We start from the raw sequence: 9900 nt of genomic DNA, 5'->3' as shown, positions 1-9900 counted from the left end.
CAGGTTGACTCCCCCCTGAGTCCATGACAGGTGTGGCCCGTCTGCTAATTAAGTTAGGTTTAGTGCTAACAAAAAATTAGTAAGGTTAGTTACACTCACACGGGGGTCCCACTGGTCAAGTTTGACCTGCACCAGCTCCGTTGACCTCTGACGTGACCCTAACGCAATGCTGACGCATTAATTCAATTACTGGAATTATTCTTATACAAGAAATTCAGAAAATAGTACAAACTTCAAAAATTCATAACTTTTAATCTGTAACTCCGAATGCAAAGATTTATATATGAAATTTGATCAGAGAAATTCAATCTTTCCATCGTTAATGGTTTCATGCATGACAGAACACTTTAACCTTTCTATTTAGGTGAAACAAGATAATGCACTCATATGACTTAATAACATAAGCTTCCATTTGAACCTTTGATTCAAATAGACTCAAACCAGCACACGTATGCATTACCAACACACATCATATTGCCATGTCATAGCATGCATCATATTGTTGCATATTGCCATGTGATGATTGTGTTATGTGGTGTCTTTCATGGTAGGTTCTGCCTCCGAGGATACCTTCGATTATCCGACTGAAGGGCAGTGCCCTACTACTACTCCATCAGGCAAGCAGCCCCATTGATCATATCGATACAATCCCATGTTCTCACTCCTGCTCTCATTTACTGCATTAAGACAACAACGTTTCAAATTGCTGTGTGCTGCGGTAGTTGAACCCTTATCCTCTGCATGACCTGTCATTGCCACAGTAACTAGATGAAACCCACTAGCATGTGTAGGAGTTGATTGAGCCATGTATGTGTTTCCTACCTTGGTATGCCTGCTATGCTTAGAGTTGTGTCAGGTATGGTTCATCTGGGTTATGGGCTAGAGTGAAATGATTACGTCAGTAATGTGAGGGATGTGTTGAACTTGTTTTGGTAAGGGTATCGATGAGAGGACATGTAGGAGTACATGGTGGGTTGTTTCATTCAGGCCGTCCTTAAGAACTGAGATCTTTATGTGTGATTTAAGAATCAGTTACTACCATGCATTGGGATCCTTAATTGATCATCTTGGCTTCTTAACCACCCTAGTCCTCTGTCCAGGAGTTGCAACTAGTTTCTGGTGTTTATAGGTTATGTGTTGGCGGCAGTGCGTAGCGCTGACCCTAGGGGTGGGCTATGATGCGGTAGATACACCGTGGCCGGGTATGTCGGGCGCCCGTTTGGCGTCTCGGGACCCTGTACACATCGTTCGGGGCCATATGTGGAAACCTCGGCCAGACTCCCTGCGGATGGAACCTGGATAGGCAATAAACCTGGACTAGAGACTTGAGTGTTTAGGTACGCCATGGCCGACACCCTCGTTGGGCTTCCGCTTGAAGGTTGCCGAGTACATGTCGTGTAAACGATGATAAGTGGTGAGAGCGTGTATGAAGAAGTACACCCCTGTAGGGTTAACATCATCTATTCAAATAGCCGCGTCCGCGGTGAAGGACTACTTGGTTGCCTATACAGTTCATAGACAAGTTAATCGTTACTACTAATAGACTCAAGATAAGTGTGAGTACTACGGATGGCCCCTTCGTAGGATGACGAGGGAGGATCCACGGTGGAGTATTGTGATGGTGTTTAGTGGACTCGTGTGCGAAAACTATTTTTAGAAGTGGTGTCTCGTAGGATAGCTTAGCCAAGAGTCAAAGCTGGCTTGCTACAATAACTCCACCACCTTCTTGAGAATGAGCATGTATAGTAGGATCTGTTGTAAGTCTTGCTCAGTACCTTTGTACTCATGTTGCTTTAATTACTGTTTTCATAGGACAACACCGCCCCTCCGACGGGTTTCACGTAGACCTCGACGTCGATGAGTGACTAGTTTGCTTCCGCATGTGCTTGTATGCTTATATGACTTGAGTGTCGGGTCATGTGACCCCTACCTGTATGAACATGTTATGTATGGCTCTCTAGAGCCTTTAAATAAAGTACTTGAGTTGTAGAGTTTTGTTGTGATGCCATGTTGTATTTACACATATCGAGCATATTGTGTGTATGATTGAAATGCTTGGTATGTGTGGGATCCGACAATCTAGTTGTTTATCCTTGGCAGCCTCTCTTATGGGGAAATGTAGTCTAGTGCTTCCATGAGCCATAGTAGTCCGCTACAGCCCGGCTCACCGGAGTCCTCCTAGCCCAGCACTACTGCTCGAGCACTTGACTGGCCGGCATGTGTTTCATTTCGTTCCTGTGTCTGTCCCTTCGGGGAAATGTCACGCGGTGACATTCGGAGTCCTGCCTAGCCTGCTACAGCCTGGGTTCCCAGAGTCCTGTTAGCCCAGTGCTACAGCCCGGATTCACACGCTGCTAACCGACATGCTCGATGTTAATTCATGTATGCCTGTCCCCGTAAGTTTGTGCCGCTTTGGGTCCACGACTAGCCATGTCGGCCCGAGTTCTCTGTCATATGGATGCTAGCGACACTATCATATACGTGAGCCAAAAGGCGCAAACGTTCCCGGGCCGTGGTAAGGTGACACCCATGGGAATACCATGCGTGAGGCCGCAAAGTGATATGAGGTGTTACAGGCTAGATCGGTGTGACATGGAATCGGGGTCCTGACATAGGAGGCCAGGCACCATGCTCCGCTCACGGAGATGAAGAGGTTCCTCAAGGAACCCCCTGGACCCCCAGAGCCTCCCGAGGCTTAGGGCCCTGGCGGCTCATGAGAAGCAGCCCCTTCGCCGCATACCTTCAGCTGCCCCAACTCTCCTTCAGCAACAGAACCAGGTGACATTTTCCAAGTTCATTCAGCTGGCAGCGCCCCCAGGGCTGCATCATTCCCAGGCCGTGGGGGTCCGTCCCTGTGGCATGTATCTTTCCTTTTATGTCTTTAGCTTACCTTGTTGGGGGCGCTCCTCGGGCTGCATCATCCCCAAGCCGCTCGGGCAGTACCTAGTAGCGCGTATCGTTATGCATTTACCTGAGCTAGGTTGCCTTTCATGCTTAATCTATCTATGACTATCACCTGCTTGATCGCCACCCACCATGGGAGCCGCGCGCCGACCGTCTTTCTTCAGGACCCTTCGTGTTGTCTAACCATCTCGCATGACCAAGACAGCGAACAAGAACCAAGACCAGGCGCAATCCGCCTTGAGGTAGGGCTTCGTGAGTCCTGTGCTTGCTCACGAGTGTCCAGACACACCTCGTCTAGCCCTGTCGTGCAAGCCACGTTTCAGGGCGGGGCTGTACACGCCCCGGGGGCTCTCCGTAGTAGGGAGTCTCCTCTCACACGCCAGAAGCAAACCAGCAATCACCACGGCGACCTGTGCCCTTCCTCGCGCTAACTTGCAGGAACTTCCTGAGGGCCGCAGCAGGAGGTACCACGGACTGTCCCTCTTCTCTCATGCAATTCGCTTACATGTTAAAAGCGGGGCTGCTGAGCATCGTGCCTCAGGAGCTCTTACTAGCTCTCCAGCCCTCACCCGTTGGCCTTGACCAGGGCACGCGACCTGGCATACCAGCAGCGGCTAAGCTCGCTCGAGGCTCGGGACCTGAGGACGCAGAGCACCAAGAAAGACATGGAGGGGAGGGGGAGACCCGCACGGGCCTGACCTAACTACACTACAGTGATCGACGTGCGAGTCCGGCACTACTCGAGGAGCCGACCCCAGACAGCCAAGATAAGTTCTCCCTCTGGATCCACCAGTCGCTACGGCACAAAACCCTCACTCACTGCCTTCGCTGCCCTGCGGTGGGAACGTTTTCTTCCTTTCCAATCATAAGACAGCTGCTTGCGCGCTAAAGGGGACCTCTTGAGCATCGCACCTCAGGAGCTCTTACTGGACCTCGGGCCGCTCACCTCCTGGCCTTGACCACGGCACGCGACCTCGCATACCAGCGATAGCTGCAGCCTACCTGGGGGCCGGGACCTGCCAGCGTAGAGCACCAAGCTGCTGCAGGATTGGAAAGGGGAGGTCGAGCCTCAGAAGGATATGCGCACGCAAATCTTCGTAATGAGGGCTATATTGACAAAAGGCATTACAAACGCTTTACACGCCCCCACGGGGTTCATTTCTTGATTCCTCACAAGGAACAAAAGCCAAGGAATTCCTAGGAGCACTATCTACACGCACCAGATGTCACCGACGCCATGATCAACAGTGGGCCATGTGAGGCCGGCGCCAACCCCATCCAGATCAGCGGCGACGGTGGATGGACGCCACAGCCATGCTCCGGGCTCGGCGGGAGCTCGGGGACACATAGCTGTCATCACTCGTCTCCGGAGACTCCGCGAGCTCAGGAGAGTCGCTGGAGCACCAGGAGTTGCCGCTATCGCTGGAGGAGCTGCAGGCGAGACCTGTGGTGGACCCATCGCCTGCTGCAGTGTCGTCCTGGCGACCTCCTTCTAGGCAGCACTCCAGGCGCCGGCCTTCCTTGTCGAAGACCTTGAAGAATAGCACGGACGCGCCGTCATATTCGAAGTGGATCGCGAGGGCGCCCACCGCACGGTAGACTTGGGCAATCTCGCCCCAGCCTCGGGTCATGAAGATCTTCCCGCAGCCAACGTCTCCAATCTCCGCTCCAGTCGCTGGGGCACCGCAATCGGCGTGTTGCAGCCAAAGCTCGCGAAGGCCCCTCGGCGGCATATCGGCGGGGAAGAACTGCGGGAGGCGTATCCAGGTGCTCGGGGGCATCGCCGCCCACAGCACGAACTCGCGTGAAGAGTCCGCGGCTTGGACCCCTGGGGCGACGGCGTCCGCCTCCGCGGCACGGCGACCACGGCCCTGGCGCAGGCGGTGCCGCTCACCGCTCCTCCCTCCAGAATCGTCGGCATGAGCGTACAAGGGTAATGGGTACCCAGGAGGCGGCTGAGGGAGTCCTGGATTAGGGGGTCCTCGGACAGCCGGACTATATACTTTGGCCGGGCTGTTGGACTATGAAGATACAAGATTGAAGACTTCGTCCCGTGTCCGGGCGGGACTCTCCTTTGCGTGGAAGGAAAGCTTGGCAATTCGAATATGTAGATCTCCTCCCTTGTAACCGACTCTGTGTAACCGTAGCCCCCTCTGGTGTCTATATAAACTGGAGAGTTTAGTCTGTAGGACAAGAACAATCATAATCATAGGCTAGCTTCAAGGGTTTAGCCTCTACGATCTCGTGGTAGATCAACTCTTGTAATACTCATATCATCAAGATCAATCAAGCAGGAAGTAGGGTATTACCTCCATCGAGAGGGCCCGAACATGGGTAAACATTGTGTCCCTCGCCTCCTGTTACCATCAGCCTTAGACGCATAGTTCGGGACCCCCTACCCGAGATCTGCTAGTTTTGACACCGACATTGGTGCTTTAATTGAGAGATCCACTGTGCTGTCATGATAAAGGCTTGATGTCTCCTTTGATCATCGACAACGATGCAATCCAGGGTGAGGTTTTTCTCCCCAGACAGATCTTCGTATTCGGCGGCTTCGTACTGCGGGCCAACTCACTTGGCCATCTGGAGCAGATCGAGAGCTACGCCCCTGTCCATCAGGTCAGGTTTGGAAGCTTGAACTATACTGCCGACATCCGCGGAGACTTGATCTTCGACGGATTCGAGCCCGTGTCAAGTGCGCTACACAGTCACGACGAGCATGACATAGCTCTGCCACCGGACGGTGTTCGGGAGATCACACCTGTGGCTACTCCTGCACTCAATCCGGAGTAGATCGTGCTGTCCGAGGATGGGTGGATAGACCCCGCCACGGAGGCTGCACACTCAGCGGCGATAGAGCCGAATACTGACTTCACCTCGTATGAGACCTATGTCACCGGACCCTTGGATTCGTCCCCGGCCACAGGCTCCGAACCGCTTGCGTCTGTGCCTATCGAATCTGACTAGGCACCGATCATGGAGTTCACCTCTACAGATATTTTTCAGCACTCGCCCTTGGGCGATATGCTAGAGTCATTGAGGTCTCTCTCCTTGTCAGGAGACCTTCGGCCGAACTATGTCCGGCTCGAGTGGGAAGCGGACGACGAAGGAATTCGTTCCCCACCCACCACCCACTTAATAGCCACTGTCGACGACTTAATCGACATGCTTGATTTCGACTCCGAAGACATCGACGGTATGGACGACGATGCAGGAGAGAAATGGGAACCACCACTCACAGGGCACTGGACAACCAGCTCATCACACGATATATACATGGTGGACACACCCACACAAAACAACAATGAGGAACGGGAGGATGCAGCAAAGGATAGTCCCCTCGAGAAGCAACCAAAGCGACGACGTAGGCGCCGCTCCAAATCCCGCCTCAGCAAAAACAGCGATAACAGCGCAAGAAAGAATAATACCCCGGTCGACTCCAAGGGAAACGACGACCACACGGACCCAGCGATGGAGCAGGGTGAGCCAGCGGACGCCGAACATAGCACATAGCCGCTGTCCAATCACGGCGACGCCAAGGGTAAAGCTCGTCAACCTATCTCCGGAGAGGAGAACAGTACGGACGACAATGCACACATCATCCTGGAAAGGCACTTGGAACAAGAGAACCTCCATAGAAGGCCTATCGCCACTGCGAGGAGCCTGAAGAAACAGAAGAAAAGGCTTAAGGCCGTGCAGAATACGCTCAACAGTAGATGGAACAAAGTGCTTGACACTGAAGAAAAGTATGGCGGCAGTCGCCACACAAAGAGCTATCCAAAGCGCAAGCTGCTGCCTGAATTCGATGATGAGGCTTTAGAGCCCATTCAGCCGAAAAAATATAATGGCCGATTAGCCGGATCGACCACCCCGTGGCCGTGACAGAGCGGCTAACGACATCGCACACAAGTCAGCACATGATTTACGTGAAGACCCGCACAAAAAAGCCGGTATGACCAGGTCCATGTACAGATCTAGGAAGTGCGCTCCTGCATAGGAACATGGCCTCCCAAACAACTATACTGACCGAATAATAGCTCGGAATCAAAACCAAACACTACAACCATCCGAAGAATTCCATGACACATCAAAATATAGGGGTGCCGTGCACCCCCTATGCTTCACCGATGAGGTGCTGGACCACGAATTTCCAGAGGGATTCAAACACGTGAACATAGAGGCATACGACGGAACAACAGACCCCGGGGTCTGGATTGAGGACTTTATCCTTCACATCCACATGTCTCGCGCAGATGATCTCCATGCCATCAAATACTCGGCCCTCAAGTTGAAAGGACCAGCTCGGCACTAGCTGAAAAGCCTCCCCGAAAACTCAATTGGAAGCTGGGAGGAGCTTGAGGATGCTTTTAGGGCCAATTTTCAAGGGACCTATGTACGACCTCCAAACGCAGACGATTTAAGTCACATAATTCAACAGCCCGGAGAGTCAGCCCGAAAGCTTTGGAACAGATTTCTCACGAAGAAGAATCAAATCGTTGATTGCCCGGATGCCGAAGCCTTAGCGGCTTTCAAGGACAGTGTCCAGGACGAATGGTTCGCCAGACACCTCGGCCAGGAAAAACTGAGGACAATGGTAGCCCTAACAAGCCTTATGACCCGCTTTTGCGCGGGCGAAGATAGTTGGCTAGCCCGTAGCGGCACCAGCAACCGAGGCACATCCGAAGTCAGGGATGGCAACGGGAAACCACGACTCAATAAAAGAAAGCGTCGAAACAATGAAGATAGCCCAGACATCACGGCGGTAAACGCCGGATTCAGGGGCTCTCGACCCGGTCAACGGAAAAAGCCATTTAAAGGCAGTAGAGATGGACCATCCAGCCTAAACAAGATTCTAGACAGATTATGTCAGATTCATGGCACCTCCGACAAACCGGCAAACGACACCAACAGAGAATGCTGGGTCTTCACGCAAGCCGGCAAGCTAAACTCCGAACACAAGGGGAGGGAGACACCAAGCGAAGACAAGGATGAGCCTCACCAGCCGAACACTGGGGGACAGAAAAAATTCCCACCAGAGGTCAAAACAGTGAACATGATTTATGAAACTCACATACAGAAGAGGAGGTGCCAGCGCGCACCCCGAGACGTATACGCCGTAGAGCCCGTCACCCCCAAGTTAAACCCTTGGTCGGCCTGCCCGATCACTTTTGATCGCAGGGATCACCCGACTAGTATCCGGCACGGAGGATCGGCTGCCTTGGAGCTAGACCCAATAATTAACGGATATCATCTCACCCGAGTCCTTATGGATGGCGGTAGTAGTCCTAATATGATATATCCGGACACCGTCCGCAAAATGGGGATAGACCCGACAAGAATCAGCGAAAGCAATACTACCTTTAAAGGAGTAATACCAGGCCCAGAGGCCCGCTGTACGGGCTCTCTAGTACTAGAGGTTGTATTCGGTTCTTCCGACAACTTCCGAATCGAAGAATTAACCTTCGACATCGCTCCACCGAAGCGTCCCTCAGGCACTACTCAGGAGAATGGCCTTCGCTCGTTTTAATGCAGTACCACATTACGCTTATCTTAAGCTTAAGATGCCCGGTCCACGTGGCATCATCATAGTTAGTGGAAGCACAGAGCGTTCCTCACGTAGGGAGGAATATGTGGCGGCTCTAGCAGTCAACCACTAAACGGCCTCTCCAACCAGAAGAAATGATCGATCGTCAAGACCGCGGACACGGTTAGACGAGTACGGTGCACCACTAGCTGTAACAGCTCAGATAAACCTGAGATTGGGTCGATGGATATACCCCCATAGGTGGTGCTAGGGGCTTCCCGCATGTAAAATGGGCTACAGTTCAGCCTGACCCTATTTAAAATTGCATTTTAATGGTTCATTAAGAATAACCAATTTTTCGCACGAAGACTTTCACCTGGGTTTTTCTCTTTTATAGATGATCATTGTGCTACACCCTTCCAGGATACGGCACAACAAAGACACATGCGCAAATGTGCAGCAGGGCCCCGCTCAATGGTTTCTTTTTAGATTAAGACCTTGTGTAAACCTTTTTTACTGTCTCTTGTTGCTTTACTCCCACTGGATACTTAACACAACCGAAAGGGATGCTGGAGTTATTGACATTTTGTCACGTCATACTAATGCAAGTTCCTGGAAATTAAGGGCTCATAATCAAGGGTGTTTCTCAGCCCAATATATGATGCAAAGCCTGAACACCTTAGGGAGTGTTCAGCGTTGCGATTTTGTGCATATATGCATCAGCTCCGAATCATGTCTTTGGTCATTAGTTGGGTTTGCCCGGCTCCCTACCTTACGTTACGCTCTATTGGCTAAGGTGGCACCGGGAATACTACTGCGATTGTGCCCTGGTTCATCTGTATGAGCATCTTAGTAGAGAAAGCCAAAAACTGACTATCATGATATAGCACGAGACTGGTCAACCACTCGATGACTCAGCGGAATCTTCGCGATTACTCCGCATTAACGAAGGACCGTTTTTCCGGTCATGTATGTACGCGCACCGTGTTCGGATGAGCGCAGAAGTACCAGGGGCTATATAGTAGCCCCACCGTCAAACTCGTATGGCTAAGTGAAAGTGTTAAAGCTATATAGTCCGATTGCCTTGTTCGCCACGCTATCACCTCCTTAATGGACCAAGACGTTGGGTCAAGTGTGAACACGCGCTTTTCCGAACACCCCCGCATTATATGCGTAGGAGCTGAAGCCGACGACTGCAAACTTTCAGGTTATATAGATACATAAACGGCCGCACAGGAGGCATCATGATACTTTCAGGCAAAAGTATAAACACAACCTTTATAATCCAAATAGCACTGTTTTTACAATTGGGATACATGTCACTCAAACATGATACTCTTCGAGCACTAAGCCTCTATTACACGAGCGCCTTCCAGGACTTCTTCAAAATAGTGCTCAGGTGAGACCTGGCCTACGGCCGGATCTTGGGTCGCAATAGTGGTGGTCTCCATCTCTGCCCGGTATGTCTTAAC

The sequence above is a fragment of the Triticum urartu genome, chromosome 4, assembly GCF_003073215.2.
Source record: "Triticum urartu cultivar G1812 chromosome 4, Tu2.1, whole genome shotgun sequence".
Lineage (NCBI taxonomy): Eukaryota > Viridiplantae > Streptophyta > Magnoliopsida > Poales > Poaceae > Triticum > Triticum urartu.
This window is presented reverse-complemented; position numbering follows the sequence as displayed.